The 19,237-nt window shown below is 48.6% G+C and overlaps 1 long non-coding RNA gene across 3 annotated transcripts in view; it reads right to left on the reverse strand.

Annotated features, from left to right (window-relative positions):
- Window positions 1–15,615, reverse strand: part of LOC116091154 — a 30,682-nt gene extending 15,067 nt beyond the window's left edge. For 2 of the 3 annotated variants that reach the window (XR_004118958.1, XR_004118956.1), the window contains exons 1-2: window positions 12,880–13,817; window positions 746–903 (exon numbers count right to left, since the gene is read on the reverse strand). This is a non-coding gene — a long non-coding RNA (uncharacterized LOC116091154). Of the gene's footprint in view, window positions 1–745; window positions 904–12,879; window positions 13,818–15,565 lie in introns of those variants that run through there. The other variant, XR_004118957.1, reaches the window with a different exon arrangement.
- Between the last annotated feature and the right edge of the window lie 3,622 nt (window positions 15,616–19,237).

The raw sequence follows: 19,237 nt of genomic DNA on the forward strand, positions 1-19,237 counted from the left end.
CTTATTGCCTCTTATCCTTTATCAGGATTTTATCCCCGATATTATGGATGTGACTGGAGTAGATGAGTATGCGTAGCACACCCCTGGACTCCTGATCCTTAATCTCCATCCTGCCCTCTCACCTTCCTTCCTCCTCACTGGACACAGAAACAGTATCCTGAAGATATGCTGACTCACATACATGGGCGGTTTCAGGTACAGCTAGTTCCAGGAATTCAAGTGATACCTACCTCCACTTGTAGCACTTGTCACACCCCCTGGTTGATTGCATTCTCAGCCAGGGTCTCTGAAATGATGGCTTCAGCAGCCTCAGTTCATGTCCCACAGCTCAGCATCTTGAGCCAGAAAATTGCTCTGACCCAGAGGCCAAGGATGATTCTCTCTGGTCAGCATGAGCCTGGGATTCTGAGCATCCAAAGCCAAGTTACATGATCACATCCAGCCAGGGTAGGGCCACTTGGACCAAACCAAGTCTTGTTTGCTGAAAGCAAGGGGGAGGAAGAATTCCACTTCCTCTTCTCTGTCTCCCCACCGCTGCCCCTACCCTGGCCTTCGTGCCCGCCAAGTTTTGCCTCAGGTGCCAGCTGACCCCCAGATTGCCTCAGATAATCAAGGACCTGAGGGGTCCTGCCCAGAGGTCCCAGGCATGGTTCTGTAGAGTCCTGATTCTCTCTGAGAGTCAATGTCCCATGAAGCACCTGCTAACCTCTGACCGCCCTGAGGACAGCAGTGAGTGCCAACTCACCACAGCTGCTGGAGGAGCCTGGTAGGGACAGGGATGGCTTGGAGGGCAGGCTGCATCTCCTGGAGGCTGCAGTTCCAGGATCAGAAATGTTTGCAGCTGAAATTCCTACCCCAAATCTTTGATACCTCTTCTTGCCTCCGCTCAGTGTCCTGCCATTTCTGTGTGAAGGAAGAGAACGGTTCATCCAGGCGCACAACCATTCACTCCAGCACACATGCATTACTGAGCTGTCTCCTTCCCTCAGCTCTCTGGAGATGTGTCTACCGACCATAAAAATACTAAAGTGCTGTGTTTGCTGCCCATCCTAAGGCTAAAGGAACTTTCTGGAAAGATCTCCAAACCAGCCTGTTCTTATTGGTGCCTGGTGGGTCCCAGTGGAGGTTGCCAGGGAGCACACACTGTTCCTGAAAGCACTGCTTGAGGCCAGTAAAGGAGTTTACTGTGTTCATACCAGGGACCTAACCAAAGACAAGAGGAAAGGTGGCTCTTAGGGGAGGGATGTAGGAAACAGGCAGCCCTCATTGGAAGGGTCCCTCAACGGCTTCAGAAATAGATTCTTCCCTGGTTTTCCTTCCCATCACTGTCTGTGTGAGCCTTTGCTTCTCTCTTTTAAAGATGCCTTGGTAAGCAGATAAATTGTTGCCTTGGCAACTGCATCAGCAGCCTCTTTGATAGAGCAGCTTTTCAGAGATGTGCAGCATTGGACCTGCTGGGTTCATCTGAGTTCATTCATTCTGTATGGGTGCATTCACTTGTACAGCTGTAAATGGTTGAAGACCTACCTGGACCAAGGCCTGGTGGGGTGATGGGGATGGAGCAATGTATGGACAGATGTCTACAGCCTGCCTCACTGAACTGAACAGGCTTAGAGGAAAACAACCAAAGAGCAAATTAAAAGTAGTCAGGATGAGGTGGATGAAGAATATACACAAATGCAGACAATATGCAGGACAGACCAGAGAGAATTACAGAGGAAACAACTAGGAGACCTCTAAGGAGGAGATCGGGTTGGTGTGTGTGTGTGTGTGTGTGTGTGTGTGTGTGTGTGTGTGTGTGTGTTCATTCTCATGTGTGTGTGCTGGGAAGACAAGAGTTTGACATTGGGTGCCTTGCTCAGTAGCTCTACACATTGTATTTTGAGACAGGGTCCCCCACTGAACCTGGAACCCCAAGACTGACTGACTGCTGGACACCATGAATCTTTCTGTCTCTGTCTCCCCAGTGCTGAGATTACAGGCATGGCCCACCATGCCCAGCTTTTATGTGGTGCTAGAGATCTGATGCAGGTTCTTAAACTTGTGTATCAAGCACTTTACTAACTGAGCCTCTCCCCAGCCCCAAGGAGACAATTTGTTTTTAGATTTATTTATTTTACCTGAGAGTGGTAGCTCATGCCTTTCATCTCAGTATTCAAGAGACAAAGGCAGACAGACCTCAAGTTCAAGGTCAGCTTGGTCTACAATGGGATGGCCACAGAGTGAGACCCTTGTTCCAAAATCAAACAAACAAACAAACAACCCACATTAGTGTGTGTGTGTGTGTGTGTGTGTGTGTGTGTTTTGCGTGGATGTATTTATAAGCACTGTGTGTACTCCTAGCACCAAGAAGGTCAGAAGAGAATATTGGATCCCCTGAAGCTGAAGTTAAAGATGGTTGTGAGTCATCATGTGGGTTCTGGGATCTAAACTAGGGTACTCTGCAAGAGCAACAAGTGTTCTTAACTGCTGAGCCACCTCTCCAGCCCCTGAGGCAACAGTCTTTATATCCAAGACTAAGCATGTACAGAGGACTGAGGCAAATGAAGAATAGCCTACGAGAGCAAACAGACAAGGCAATGGCCCTGCTGTTGGCATGAGCTTGATGAAGTTCTACAATCACAGGCAGACAGTGTGACTGGAGGCTGGAGTGCAACTGAAGGAAGAATGTAGCCTTCCAACCATAAGAACAAAACACATGTGTACACACGCATACGCACGCAGGCAGGGTGCACAGCGCCTGCTGTTTCTCTCCCTTGACTCCCCGTCTAGACCTCAGGTGTTACCTGTAAGCACAAGAGGACTCTCCCATTTCCTTCATCCAGAAGTCCTCCAGAAGCCACTGCTGGATCAGCTGGGGTTGAAGAGAGGAGATAAATGTATGGCTTGGCCTTTGGCTACAGCGAAGGAGAGAGACTCCCTTCTGAGGTCAACAGGAGACACATGGGGTAACAGGCTTTGGCTCCCAATAGGCTCTCTTGCCCCTGTGTTACAAGTGTGGACACCAAGTCTCGGAGACATTAGGATATAGGCTAAGCTAATGGAGCCAGAATTCAGTGGATTCAATAGACCTGGAATGGAATAACCATGCCTAGTGGGGAACTCTGCTATCCCCAGCCAGAGCTCCCTTCCCTGCACAGGGGAACTGACACAATGGTGACATCTAAGTGGCAGGAAAGGAGTAGGACATGTGACCTACCTACCCTCTAGCCCCATCCTATCAGTCAACCTCCTTCCTTAGGCTCCTGACAGACTGCACTTCCCTCCTGAAAGAGTGTTCCTCTTGGCTAAAGCCCTCAGGAGCCCTAGAACTCTAAGAAGAAATTCTAGTGTTCAGCCTACAGACAGAGCTGTTTGTCACTTCTGAAGCTGCTTCTACCCAGGATTCCTACTAGGGAGTAAGAGTCCAAGTGTCCGTGGGCTGCCATGGGAGAACTGTCCATTTCCAGTTGACTTTCATGTCCCTGTGGCACTCATTCAGGGCCCTGGATTTAGCACTGGTGCAAGAAACACAGAAGAATATTCTCTAGCTTTGCCCCCTTGCAGAGGGAAGGTAGGGCCTGTGAGATCCCTATGAACTAGTAAGTCATCAGGCCCCGGGAACAGAGCCATATACTGTCCATTCTCTGTGACAACTTATGGAATCACTTTCCACGCCACTTCCACTGCACAGGAGCCTGCCTTCAGATATCCCCAGAGCTCAAATAACCACTCAGTGATATCTCAGCACACCCCTTCATATATTGGAAAACTGAGGTATGGGAAAGTGACACCACATGGCCTCATGCAAGGGGCTATAGGAGTGCTGTAGACCCAAACCACGTGCTCCAGAATGAACCCTGTCTCCATCTCATTCCCTGTGAGCTGGTCAAAGGAAAACAAGTGAACACTCAGAATCTTCTGGGCACTGCCAACCAGTGCTGGAAACTCACACAGAAAACTAAACTCACTGCCTGGCATTCTTGCCTCACAAGAGACGGGACCTGCGTTCAGGTTTCTGGCTTCCTGACTATCATGCCATGGCTTCAGGACACACAGACACATGCCAGACAGGTGTTAATCTGGTTGGGAAAGGGGTGAGGGTGGGGGTGTGGGACCGGAGTGTCTCCTGGCTGTCCCATCCCCTTCCTGGGTGGCCAACACCTGCCACTTCCCATCCAGGGTCTGGAAGCCATGGTGCCTAGACTCTAGAAATAGAGTGGATGGAGAGCAGTGGGTTAGAACCCACACGACGTTGGTGCAATTGGTGACCACTGTGCTAAGGGTGACGTAGGGTCCTACTATGTTTTCCCATCATCCCCTGCTTCTTGCTCATTGTCACTACTGAAACTCAGAAATGGACTCCAAAGGTTCTTAGGCCCACTTCAAACACAGACGCCAATCTGGGAACCTGTTCTTTTTCCTGCTGTTTGGGAAATGACCTCAGAGTTCCATGGGAACACAATTTGAGAATAAGTCCCAGTCCTGAGTTCAATTCCCAGCAACCACATGGTGGCTCACGACCATTTGTAATGGGATCTGACGCCCTCTTCTGGTGTGTCTGAAGACAGCTACAGTGTACTCACAAATCAAATAAATCTTTAAAAAAGAGAGAGAGAATAATTCCCCTAACACCCTTATATCTGTGTCCCTGGGCCTAAGGGCTGTGACCAGAGCTGAAATGCAGAAAGCACATTGTAAGTAGCCTCTGAGAAGCAACAGAAGATAATGAGAAGTAGCACAGCTGTGAACTCAGACAGTGGAAGGCGCGTCCACTGGAGGAGGCTCGGCGCAGCGTTCATGGTCCTGGGAATGCTGGCTTCCCAACCTTTGTGAGGGCCGCAGGTGTGCTCAGTTTGTTCTTGCACTTAAAGTGTGTCTCTATGTGAAGTCGGGCATGTGAGGAAGGACTAGACATGTTCCACATACACTAAAAAGGAAAAGAAAACCACTCTTGGAAAAATATGATTTTGTAGAGGAATTCAGAGGCAGTTAAACTGCACGTGGCTTTCCCTGTAACATAGGCATTGCAGTTTCTAGGACCCTCCCTGATACGACATGGATATACTGTGTGTCTAAGAAAAGACTGGCTTCCACCCAAATCAATAAACGATACTGTTTATCTGGCACATCCAAGAACTCCAGTCCTAGGAGCAAAAGCAACAAGCATCCTGCATCTTGTCCCAGCGACGGGCTCTGTGGTAAGAAAGCCCCCAGCGCAGCAGCCTAGCCTAGGCAGCCACCACTCACCACCCTCTGCTTGAGCTGGATCTCATCAAGTGTCCGTGCATGCAGGCTCCCACAATTCTATGCTCGTGAGGAACTGTGAGCATCACCCATGAGCTGCAGACACCTACTTCCCTCCTCATGTGCAAATCTCATTATCTGATCAGACCTCACTTCCAGCACCAGGTGCGGATATAAGAACTTCACCATGACAGCAACAGAGCCTTAAAACGAGAGGACAACCCTTTCTGCCCAGAACAAGGCTGGGGATCATGAAGGCCAGCAACTGGCAGAGCTGAGGAATCAAGAAAATGGAGATCAAGTAGCAATATGTCCACTGCAGGGGCATCTATAGCATCTCAGAGTAGTTTAGACAAGGTAAAAATCCATCCATCTCTTAGGTAAGGTGGGGAAAGGTTGACAGGTCAGCTCCTCCATGAGAAGAATCCCAAACCTTTACTGTCTTTTTAAATCTGTGTGGCTCAGGCTCTCCTCCTGGACCAAGCTGCTGGGCTCCATCACACCATACCTTAGATCAAAGGGAAAGTGCTGTGCAAACGGCCCAGCGTCTGCCCTAGTCAGCTCCAGCAAGCAGTTTTCCGATCTTCTTTTCAGGTGTTTCTCCTTGTAAACTATCTGCAGAGATGGCTCAGTGGTTGCACCGATGCAGCACTGGATGCCCTTCCAGAGGACTAGAGTTCGAATCCCAGAACACACCAGGCAGTTCACAGTAACTGCAGTTGCAGGGAATCCACTGCCCTTCCCTCTTTAGGCCTCCACCAGGCACCAGACATACGTGGTATACAGACATACAATCAGACAAAACACCCATAGACATAAAATAATAAGCAAGCAAATGAACAAATACATAAAATTATGTGCAGAACGTAATCACATGACTGCCTAATACAGGAATGTGATTTCTTTTTTTAATTTATTTATTATTATATGTAAGTACACTGTAGCTGTCTTCAGACACACCAGAAGAGGGCGTCATATCTCATTACGGATGGTTGTGAGCCACCATGTGGTTGCTGGGATTTGAACTCAGGACCTTCAGAAGAGCAATCAGTGCTCTTAACCGCTGAGCCATCTCTCCAGCCCAACCGTGCCTTGATTTCAATGTCCTGCCCCTCAGATTCTCCCACTTTCTCTTTGGTCTCAAGATGAGCCATACTCCCATCCATCCTTCAAAGTGGAAAAGGGCCACTCAATTGCTGTTGATGTCAGCTGAGAAAGAGCAAAGCAGACTGACTTCTGGGAGCTAAGCCCAGGAGACTGCCAGCCTTAGGTGTCCCTGCAAGACAGTGCAGAGGCTCACAACCACAGGTTGGACCTGGATGGGACATAAAGACCTCACAAGACACCATCAGCAGAGATACCTTGTAACTGAAGAGCTGGACAGAAACAAGGCCTTTCGGCCACTGTCTGCACAAAACCCACCATGGCCATGTCTATGCAACAGCCTGGCTTGATTTCTCCAGATTGTGTCCAAGAAGGACCACTGTTTCCGTGTGGGTTACAGCTCTGGTCTCAATCCTGCTCTGTCTGCCTCCACTACAGTGTCAGACTGACTAAAGTACCTCTTCATTACCCCAGCATCTCCATGGTACCCAACCTAGGGCAAAGCTCATCCCCAAACCCTCTTTGCAGTCACCCAGATGCCATCAAGAGCCCTCACTAAGATTGTCTTCCTGACACTGAGGGTCACCAGCCAGTATCCCTTTGCAGCTGCATTGATGTTCTCGTTAAAAACTGGGACAGCTGAGACGTGGTGGTGCACGCCTTTAATCCCAGCACTTGGGAGGCAGAGGCAGGCAGATTTCTGAGTTCGAGGCCAGTCTGGTCTACAGAGTGAGTTCTAGGACAGCCAGGGATACACAGAGAAACCCTGTCTCGAAAAACAAAACAAAACAAAACAAAATTATGGGGCTGGTGAGATGGCTCAATGGGTAAGAGCACTGACTGCTCTTCCCAAGGTCCTGAGTTCAAATCTCAGCAACCACATGGTGGCTCATGACCAACCCTAATGAGATCTGGCACCCTCTTCTGGTGTGTCTAAAGACAGCTACAGTATATTTTAATATAATAATAAATAAGTCTTTAAAAAAAGCTGGAACAGCTCCCTTGTGGTTTCAAAATAATATTATATATATATGTTATTATATATGCATATATAATAAATTAAAATAATTTTATATATAATATACATCATATAGTGAATAAAACGTATGAGGGGTCAGCCCCTCAACATAGAGCTCTCAGCAGACCATAACAGTGAAACAACATCATCAATATTACAAATTTCAGAGTAAGTCTTTTTATTCTTTGAAAATTTTATACACATAGTCAGTGTATGGTGCTCACACCCACTTCCTACACCCTCCCTCTAACTCTCCCAACCTCAGCACATCTCTGTCTCTGTTTCTATCTATTTACACATAATTAGTAAGATAGTGATAATAAGTATCATTACTTACTCACCTCAAAACTCTATGGCCATAAATATGACTTGCGTCAGGAATTCGATTCTCATAACTCTCCCTCCCTGAAGAAATGTAATGGAATCCACTCACCATTAGGCTGGATTGCACGTAATGGGAAATTCAAGGAGATAGTGGCACAAGCCTGTGATCCCAGCACTCAAGAGGCCGAGGCAGAGACATCCAAGGCTTTTTTTTTTTTAATGGCTTATGGTATAATAAAAAGAACTTAGTACTAGAGTGTGTGTGGCCCAGGTCCTGACCTCTAGATTAGCCTGGTTCTGGACAGCCCCTGAAGGGCAGCAGGTTCTGACTGAGCATGCATCTGTGGGCAGCGCCAGACGAGCTCAAAGAGCTGCTGTGCCCCCTCATCCTCCAGCAGCCTGGCTGGGTTTCATGCTACTTGCCTGTGTCTAGCTTTGGCCTTCCCTGTTAATCAGGACAAGATAATGTGAAGATAATGTGAAGGTCAGATAATGTGAAGGTTAGAGGCAAGATATAGAGAGGCCAGGCTTTGAGAGGGCTCTTTGGAGTCACGTTTCACCAGGTAGGTGAGAGGACGGAATGACTCTCACACCGCCGAGAGACGCCCACCTCGGTGTCTGTCAGACCAGCTGAAGCCCGTGGAGACCTGACAGCATCGTCTGCACAAGCCTGGAGAGCAGCAGTGGACTCCAGCTTCCCAGATAAATATGGCATGAGTCATATCTACATAAGCCAATTATGAGCTATTAAGAGATAAACTTCCATGAAGAAGCATTCAGCCTCCTAGAACAGCTGGATGGAACTGCCCACTCCCAAAACACAGGCTGTGCCTAGGACAGAAATGGACAGAAACAGAGTGGTATTGTGACAGACTACCTGTCTTTCCAAAAGCACATCTAAAGACAGCAGGAGGGGAGGGTGAGGCCAGCTCTGCTGCCTTTCTCCGAACATGGAGCCCCCACACAAGGAAGTAATCTGAAAATTCACAAAATACCTGTCACAGCCCAGAGGAGCCAAAGGAGACATGACAGCTAGATTTTAGAAAGCTATCCTAGATGGACCTTCAGCCAGAGCCTAGGGGTCAGTTGAAGAAATATGATAAGGTGTGAACCTATCAGCTAATGACAATGTGACAATATTGGTTAACTGTGATACATGCAGTACAGTGTTGCTGATGCATGCAGCATACAAGCCTGGGCTCTGGCAGCCCTAACAAGCCAGGTTTGGACTGCCATTCTCAATAGGCCAGTTACAGAGACAGGTCATAGTGTAAGGCAGAGAAAGGAGAGAACTCCAGTTCACATTGGGAAGAGGACCGAAGACATCAAGTGACCACTCAGGGACCACTTGTTCTCTCCCGACAAGCCCTTCTTGGGGTCCTGATATGAGGCTTATGTTGAAACGGAAGGGCAGAGGTATGCATAGCTTGAGTACTCCACTCTCTCTCCTGGAGACAGTTCTTCCTTTGGCTAACACCAGCCCTTTCGCCTTGTCCTATTCCCAGCATGAGACTCTTGGGGAAACCCCAATTTCTTAAGGACCACTAAAGAGGGCACAAGTGTCTCTCCTTGGAATGGCTTCACCCATTCAGGGACCCCTACATCTTAATATGCTGTGGTGGGGAAGTGTCATGCCATGTTGTTGTTGTTGTTGTTGTTTTCTTTTTTAAGGCACGATCTTTCTACATAGTCCTGGCTATCCTGGAACTCACTATATAGACCAGGCTGGCTTCAAACTCACAGAAATCTACTTGCCTCTGCCTCTGAAGTGCTGGGATTAAGGTGTGTGCCAGTATGTCTGGCTTTTGCAATAACCCTTAAATATAAAACTGTTCTAAAACAATATTTTCTTAATTTTATGCGTAATGGTGTTTTGCCTGCGTGTGTGTCTACCATATGTGTGCTTGGTACCCACAGAGGTCAGAAGAAGGCAGCAGATCCCCTGGAACTGGAGTTACAAACAGCGGTGAGCAGGGGGATCAATCCCAATCCTCTGGAAGAGAATCCAGTGCTCTTAAACACTGATCATCTCTACAGACCATTACTGGGTGGTGGCATTGTTTTCAGATTTGTTTATTTTATGTGTATGAGTGCTTGTCTGGGTTCATGTATGCCTACTGCCTCAACAGTCAGAACTGGAGTTATGGATGAACTCCATATGGATGAACCTAGGTTCTCTGCAACAGCAGCATGTGCTCTTAACCACTGAGCCATCCCTCCAGTTCCCAGCTGTTTTTTTTTTTTTTTTTAAGTATAGAAAGAGTCTGACCAGAGCTGACCTATTCATGTGTCATTAATGTTTCAGTTCCTCCTTAACTTCAGGTTGCTTCCGCTGTACTTTAACAGTTCATTTTTAACCTTTTGATTCAAGATGTCAGCTAGGCTCCAGCCTTAATCCCTGAGCTCTATGCTAGGAGGGAGGGAGAGAGAGAGAGAGAGAGAGAGAGAGAGAGAGAGAGAGAGAGAGCGCAAAGGGGCTTTCCTCCCAGCCGCACAAGCCTCTCCTGGGGATATTTCACAGAAGTCTCACTTAGTGGCTTGCATGTCTGGTAGTCAGTAGCTTCAAGAGCTGCCAGCATTTGAGTCTACTTTTGGAGGGGGAGGGATTGAGACAGGGTTTCTGTATGAAACAGTCCTGGTTGTCCTCGAACTTGCTGTGTAGACCAGGCTGGCCCTGAACTCATAGATCTGCCTGCCTCTGCCTCCCAGGTGCTGGGATTGAAGGTGTGTGCCACCACCGTAAATACTACAGTCTACTGAGGAAGGGAAGAACAGATCTGAGAGAACAGGGAAGCAGCAGAGAGCAAGTGCAGAGGCGAGCAATAGCCCTCTGGGCTGATCGAATTCCGTCTCAGAGATGAGCACTGTACTGCTCGAGGGTTTTGTCAACTTGAAACAATCCAGGGTTATCTGGGGAAAGGGAACCTCAACTGAGAAAATGCTCCATCAGACTGGCCTAAAGGCAAAGCTGTGGAGTGTTTACTTGGTCAATGATAGATGTCCACTGTTAGTGGACACTGTTAATGCCCAGTACCCTGGACAGGAGGTCCTGAGTTCTATAAGAAAGCAACTGAGCAAGCCTGGAGGAGCAAGCTGATAAGTGGCATTCCTCTGTGACTTCTATTTAAGTTCCTGCCTCCAGGTTCCTGCCCTGCTTGAGTTCCTGCCCTGACTCCTCTCGGGATAGACTATGATTGAGCCTCAGTGACTGGAATGTGGAAGGCAAATAAAATGTTTCCTCCGCAGTTTGCTCTGGGCCGGAGTGTTTCGCCATAGCAACTGAAACCAAACTAGGACAAACACACTGAAAGTCAAGAGGGTCAGCGACTTTCCCAGAGTCTGAGCTTCAGATGAGGAGGATGTCAGATCTGAAGCCACAGCCCTGACTTTCAGGAGCTGGGGAAAGAGCTCAGTGTGTGATGTAAAGCACTTGCCGCACACACATGAGGACCTCAGTTGGATCTCCCAGAACCCACATAAACGGCAGGGCACTGCACACATCTGTAACCTTGGTAGTCCGGACTAAGGTGGGGGTTGGGGGGCAGATGAGTAGCTAAACAATGAGCTCCAAGTTCAGAGAGAGACCTGCCTCAAAAAATAAAGTGGGGGCCAGGTGTGGTGGCACACACCTTTAATCAAAGAACTCTGGCGGCAGAGGCAATCGGATATCCAAGTTCCAGGACAGCCAGAGCTACACAGAGAAACCCTCTCTACACATGCACCATGGCACATACCCACATGCACACATATTTACACGTGTGCACATACATGCATGTCATGCACACATATACAATAAACAATGCATTCATTAATTACAAAATAGGAGGGAAAGCAAGTGAGGAAGGCACTCAGCATAAATACACACACACACACACACACACACACACACACACACACACACACCAGCCAGGTCCTGACTCCTGAGTGCATGCCCTGACCATACTGCCTATCTTCAATATGATAGGGTTAACCAAAGAAATGGCAGTGTTGTTTTGCTGAGGCTGAACCAGTAGTGTGGATGTAGCATCATCAAGATGCCATTCCACCCCAGGTCATTACACACTTCCACCCAACCGTGCTGATAACTCCTTCCTCCCACCATGTGGCTCTACGTCAACCACAGAGAAATTTCTTCTGACCTTCTGCCTCTGCACCACACAGCCTCTGCTCGGCAGGAATTCCTCTGTGCATACCAGAGCCACCTCCAAGCTCTCCTCCCTTGAGCCAGAGGCCAGTGGGGAAACCCTCTAGGCATGGCTATAGTCCCTGGTTTTAGATCTTGTCTGCTGACTTCGATGCTAGTGCCTTAACCTCTCTGGGCCTTGACTATCCGATCTGGGAAGTGTTAGCAGTGTCTGTCTTAGAGGGCCGTAAAGCTTCAGAGAAAATGGAAGAGAGGCACAAAGCACTGAGTATGTGAGTATGATCCAGCAGTGTCTGGATCATAGTACACACACACACACACACACACACACACACACACACACACACACACGCGCGCACAGAGCAGGACCCGAAGTTCAAATGCAAGGTCAGACAGGATCTGCCCACACTTGTACTGATGGCATGTGGTATGGCGTGCATTAGTTACTGTTTTAGGGTTCAATTCCACAGAAAAACAAATAATTAAAAATTCCTTTATCTGGTTCACAAACCCTCCCTCCTAACTCATCCCAACTCCAGCTTAAGTTCTGAGCAAAAAAAAAAAAAAAAAAAACCACTCCTCAATTCTGGCTCAGACTCTCAATCCATCATGAAATAATGGTATCACATTGAACGTGTCCTTGCCCCGCTTGCCCAATCAGCTCCTGGAGCACATACTACTGCCAGAGCTAGGAACTGTACAGAAACCCAGGGTTTCAAGGTACAGGGGAGAACAGACCCCTAAGATAAAGAGGGATAAGCTTCCCAAGCCAGAGGGTGTCTTCAAAGGTAGAGGTGGCTGTCCTGGGTCTACCCTTAAGCCTGTGGTGTGGCTTTGCACCCCCTCTCCTGGATCTTTCCCTGCATCTGCTCATGAGGTTCCCCACTTTACTCCTACTGTGCCGTCCCACACAAACAGTGATTTTTTTAAAACCAGCCATCGGATTCTGGAGAATCCGATTCCAAGGTCAGTGCTTTTCCCAGAGATTCCTGTGGTCATTCCCTCAGGCCAGAGGCCACCAAGGTATCCACGTAGCCCCCAGCGATGCTGCCTCTGTGGTTACCTTGGCCAGGGGGAAGGTGAGTGACACTAGAGAGTGACTAACTCAGAAGATGCCGCTGTAGTTATAGGCTGGTGTTCCCAGAAGGGAGCTGGGTGAATCCTGGCAGTCCAGCACAGCACCGCTGCTTCTCCAGCAAGCCCCTGCGGAGACCAACCAGAGACTGTGGCTTGCCTCTGCAGGGCACCAGAATGTCATGGCTCTCCCCATGTCTGCCTTGCTAACCTCACTCATGACTCAAGTGCCCAAGAGAGAACTGGCCAAGTGGCTACAGAAGGCATCTGTGAACAGAGGGAAGCAGTTGGGGTTGGCAGAGCCTTTGAAGTGGTAGCCTCTCATGTGCCCAGCATGTGCACAGGTGGTGGCCTCCAGTGTTCGAAATGGAAGCAGGAGATGATTCTAGGAGTTGGGAACGGCGTATTTCTTCCCCCTATGTGCTTCCTATGTGCTCTCAACTCTAAGTACTCAGAGCCAGGGGCTAGCTGCACCAACAGCCAGAGGGCTGGAGGGAACTAGCTAGTTTATTTTTCCCAGAAAGACTTGAAGGTCTGGTCCAACCCAGCCCACAGCATTAATCTCCATGGAAACCAAACTTCTCCTAACCTGGGAGGTAATGCTTGCTGTTCCTTCTGGTGGCATGCTAACAATGACGCAGTTAGCTGACATTTTCAGGCCTTGTACTGTCTGACCTGAATCTCTCCTGCCATGATAGGTGTTATCTACCATGTTCCAGCTGAGAAAACTTGGGCTCAAAGAGCATCAGTGATTTCTCCAAACCACAAAGCAAGCTAGAGGCAAAAACAGAATTTCAGTCTTTAGAGGGCCAACTGTTAAAGAGTCCTGCCCCAAACACTCAGATCCTTTAGCACTAGGGAAACTGAGACTTGTGGAGAGGAAGACTGGGGGTACACATTTACAGAGCTCCCCAAAAGTTTCACTACCTTAGCCCTACTACCTATACCCTCAGGGCCTAGAAGAGGATTTGAGGCAGAGTGGATACTTACTGAATACAGGAAAAAGGAAGGGAAGGAGGAAGGGAGAGAGGGAGGCAGGAACCCAGTCACTGCCACCAAGATAGCTGTGGGGATGGCTGGTATGCACAGAGCCACAGTAGCAAGTCAGGAGCCGGTGAAGATTGGCATCTCTCCATCCCTCTTACACAGGCTGCATCACCCTGCAGGTATTTAGACCACGCCACTCCTGGCGCTTCGTCATACCCACAACCAGACTTGGCCGACACCCAGCACAAAACCTGATGTCTATTGGCTGGGTTTTCCTGTGGGTGTAAAAACCAAAATATTACCCTAGAGGTGGAGCCGCGCGTAGCCAAGCTGGGTCAAACCCAAAAGGCAGTCCAGGCATCCAGCTGGGCCTATCTGTATTGGCCTTCTCGGCTACTTCCTTTGAAATCTGTTTACGTTTTCTACATAGATAATAAATTCATATATGATCCTAACTCTGAAAGGCACAAAAGGAAAAGTCTCACTCCCACCCCTGACCCCAGCTGCCCAGTGGATTCCATCTTCGGGGATGGCGTGGCATGCCTTTGCAGCCATGTGCCTGCTCCCACAAACAGCCAGCACTGCAACTGTTCCTGTATGCTTGTACATCTAGTGCATACAGCACCTTTGACTGTTACATCGTGTTTTGCGGTATAGCTTGGCCTGAATTTAGCAATTTTTCAGAAACGGACATTTTCCATTGCTAATACAAGCAGTGGAGAGAGGAAGAAAATCGCATCCCTCCTGGCAGAGTCTGTTTGCACTCAGCTGCTTGCCCACACTGAAAATGTGAGGGCCATCAGGTACGGAACACGCTCTAAACCCGCACTTCTCAGGACATTCTCCATGCTCTGATCCTGCTGAGCCTGTGGAGAAAGTGGCTAACCCTAACCCTAACCCTAACACTAACCCTAACCCTAACCCTAACCCTAACCCTAGCCCTAACCCTAACCCTAACCCTAACCCTAACCCTAACCCTAACCCTAACCCTAGCCCTAGCCCTAGCCCTAGCCCTAGCCCTAACCCTAACCCTAACCCTAACCCTAACCCTAACCTTAACCCTAACCCTAACCCTAACCCTAACCCTAACCCTAACCCTAACCCTAACCCTAACCCTAACCCTAACCATCACATACCCACATCTATGGAGGGATCCATAGATACCCAGATAGTGATCAACTGAAGTAGGTGTTTGTGGACCTCTACCCTCCCTACCTGTGACCTCAAGCATGTGACTTCCCCCTCTAAGACCATATCAGATCCAGATAGACTTCATGCCAAACCTGTACCCTACCCTGCTCTGTGGGTGTCTGTAGTTACAGAGGAATTCATTACTGAGTGGGCATATGGTTTTCCTTCCAACAATTTAAGTATTTAAATATTGACAACATATCAAAGTTGGAAACCATCTCCCTCCCACCATGAGCAGCACAAATGATGCTTATCCTGACAGCATCATTTGATGGATGGACTTCTCCTTTGCTGGACTTGACAGCAGGGGTGGGCAGTGCGCCCTGTGTAGAGGTACCAAAGGAGGATTTGAACCCAGATCCCCCTGTACGACTCTATATGCTCTTGGCCACCAACCTCACTGATCCCAACCAACCACAGCAAGAGAGCATTCTTTGAAAGCATGACACACACGTGTGCACACATACCCATCCTCTGGTAGAGGTGAGCAGGCCTACCTGTGCTCGAGCGGAAGCAGTGCTTGGCCCCAGAATGCCCCCTCAGTGTGGCTGCCATCCTATCGCTAAGCTTGTGTCTTCAGCCAAGCAGCCACTGCATAGGAGTGAAATCAAATCCCAGGCTGAGTGCAAGCTTTTCAAACTGTAGGATTAAGGGATTATCCCACTCCCATGCACACGGAGGGAAGGTTAGGTGGGAAAGAGACCAGCTTGCTCGTCAGAGTTTCAGAACATGGGACCAGCTGTCAAGTGAACTGGCTCCACAGACTGCAGCCCAGCGCCAGGCAGGAGGCTCCAGACAGAACCCCGGCTCCAGCAGGACACTGTAGGAGGATAGGGGCCTCACTAGGGGTCATGCTGAGCTATTTTCAAACCCCAGAGGCCAGGCAGAAGGCCAGCTCTGCCCTCCCACAGACTTTGCTCCTCACAGCGGGGGTTGGGGGGGGTGGGTAAGCCTGCCAGTCTGGAGTTGCTCTCTGGCTTTATGACACAAATGGGAAAAGAAGGAACAGGAAGAAAGACTGCCACCCATCTGGAACCTAAACCCACTTGCTCTGTTCGTCCATCCTCCATCCAAGTCTCCCCAGAAGCTGGGGACACCAGAGCAAAGAGAACTCCCTGCCTCCTGGGGGGTGGGGGGTGGGGAGGGCTGTTTTAGTGAAACTGACAGCGAATGGCCTCTGTGTAACACATCCCTGAAGGTGGTAAACTGCAGCAGGTGGCACAGAGACCACCACTGCGGCTGGTTATGTGTGGGCTTCAGATAAACAGGGCAGAGCTCCCTGAGGGGGGTAACACAGACACAGAATGAAGGAGAAAACGAGCCGTGTGGGTCTCCGGCCTTGGTAAGAAGGCGACACATGCAAAGGCGCTGTGCAGAAATGTGTCCAGCGCTCCTGAAATATTTTGGAGGTAGCATGGAGTGTAGAGGAGAAACAGGGTCAAGGTCGTGACCCTAGGCAAGCTGACCTTGACAGTGAGGATGTAGTGCAGGCTGCCTGGCAGAACGGGCTCACAGTACCCAAGGCTCCCACAGCTCCGTACACCATGTCCAAACCCACCTTCTCCCTATGCTTCCACCACAGCACCCTTGCAGATGCCGTCTTGAATCCTTTTCTGTTTTTCTCCCCTTCGACTCCACTAGGCTTAGTGCAGGGGCCAGTTTCAGTTCTTACCCACCCTACAGATGCAGCAATCAGGATGTAACCCATCTGGTTTCCAACTCTTTTGGTCCCAGCTCAGCTTCCAGCACACTATGGGTCCTCAAGGATGCTTCTCTTATAATTATTCTACAGAGTCTAGGACTGTTTTGTTTTTTTTTTAAGTGGCTTCAATTTAGAGGATAGGAGGAAGACTTGTTCAAAAGCACCTGGGAAGGGAAACTGAAACCAATACATGAGCCACTCACTGTCTGTCATACAACTCTGGGAAAACTGAGGGAATTGTGGCCAGGTTAGGAGGCACCAAGCAAACAAAAAAGAAAAGCAAAGAGCAACTCATGGAAAAACGATGCTCCGTACAAGAGGGGAAACGCAAAGGAGACACGAGATGCAAAGGGACGTGAGGCAGTATTTGTAGAGTTGTAACATAAAAACTGTAGAGTGGCTTAGTGAAAAACTGTGGTACATATCGAGTTAGAAGAATAAGTGACTAAAAGCTAAGTTCCTTGATATTAATCAAAAGGAAGTTTGAACACAGGCTCATGCATCATGCTAAACACATGTGTGCACCATGCTAAGCATCCGTGTGCAAGTCCTCCCAACAACTCAATCACCTGAAAAGCTCATGACTGCTTACAAAAGAAAACTGACCACATGACCAGTGAGAGAAAGGGCTGACCTGGGGCAGGCCAGCAGGCTGCTGCACTCACTAGGAAGACAATACATGGCAAAACTAATCAATATTTGTCCAAAATTAACCACTGGGGGTGGGCAGGGCTCCTTAGAAATACAAAGGTAGGTACCTGGAAAAAAAACAAAAACCAAAACAAAGAGCCAAGTGTGGTTGCTTTGGAGGAAAAAGGCTGGGAGGGGAGGAATGATTTCATTGGGTTGTTTATCCATAGAGATGCAGAGAGGAGCCTGCAGGTGACTTCCTACAGTGATGGAAATAGGGCTGGGGCACAGTACACCCTTGGCTAAACTCAGCAAGTGATACGAGCAAGTGATGGCCTTTTAAGAGCTGTGAGTTTCACTGATAATAATAATAATAAATACATGGGGCTGGAGAGATGGCTTAGTGAATGAAGTGTTTTCTGCACAAGCATGAGGACCTAAGTTCAGATCCTTAGCATTGCAGGGACATCCACAGGTGTCAGGGACAGATACTGAGTATGCCAGTGAACATCTGTAACCCCAGTATTGCAGGGACACACACAGGTGTCAGGGACAGATACTGAGTATGCCAGTGAACATCTGTAGCCCCAGTACTGCAGGGACACACACAGGTGGCTCCCAGGGGCTAGCAGACCTGAACATGGAGAATTCCAGCTTCAGCCAGAAACCCTGCCTCAAAAACTAAGATGAAGGATAACAGAGACAGGCAACAGATGTGGCCCTCTGGCTGGCACATGCACACGTGCAGAAAGTGCTCCTGTATAAACACGTGTACACATACACGCATCACGTACAATACGATAATGTTCTATTACACCCGGGAAGGAAGTGCATTGATGTGCACACTTTACCTTGAAAAGCTTTATAAGAAGTGCTGACACAATAGTTAGATGGGTGGGCAGATGGACTCCAGGCAGAACAAATGCAGTGAGACATTAAAGCGCATTCGGAGGTGAGTAAGCGTTCATTGGATGGTTTATTCATATTTCAAGTTTTTCTAATAACTAGCAGAGGAAACAGGCCACATTGTGTGTTATTTGAAATACATTCTCGAGTCAGGAAAATGGGTCACTTCATGTGTTATTTGAAATACATACTATTGTTAAAAACCTAGCGAGGGGCCCAGAGTGTGAGCTCAGCAGTTTGCTTGTTGCTCTTGCAGATGGGGCCTGCCTTCCATCTCCAGCCTCCACATAAACTGTCTCTAATTCAGTTCCAGGGGATCCAGGCCAGCCCTCTTCTGACCTCCGGAGTCGCCAGGCACATAGGCAAGCAAAAACATTTATACATACATCTAAATACATAAATAAATTTATATATATCAAAATAATCTAAAAATGACAAAACTAAAAAACAAACAAACAAAAAAAAAAAAAACTAAAAAACCAAGTGAGTAGGGTTGTCCTGCCCACGCCTGGGTAGACCACAAACCTGTGCATGCAGTGGCAGCTGTCACTATGCTCTAGCCTATGTCCCCACTGCGCTCCAGGAACTCAGAGTTCAGGGGACAATAGCCTACCTCCTTACTACTCTGTGTTCTCCAGCACCCAGGATGCCAGGCCAGATGGGGAAGCTGGATCTCCTGGGATGCCTTGTTAGCAGAAATAACCATGTCACCAGAAACGGCCCCTACAGCTAGCTGCATTCCACTCTCTGCCAAAAGGTAAACTGAGGCTGATGAATGGGGCTTTTCCTAGGGGCCCCTTTACACCTCTTGCGCTGAAGGAGACCCCCCCTAACCACAGTCTCCTCAGCTCCTTTGTGTATGGCCAGCTAGTTGGGGAAGAACAGAAAACAGGTCTCTGACTAATGAGGCAACCTGGCAGCTGGGGCCAGG

The sequence above is a fragment of the Mastomys coucha genome, unplaced genomic scaffold, assembly GCF_008632895.1.
Source record: "Mastomys coucha isolate ucsf_1 unplaced genomic scaffold, UCSF_Mcou_1 pScaffold15, whole genome shotgun sequence".
Classification (NCBI taxonomy): Eukaryota; Metazoa; Chordata; class Mammalia; order Rodentia; family Muridae; genus Mastomys; species Mastomys coucha.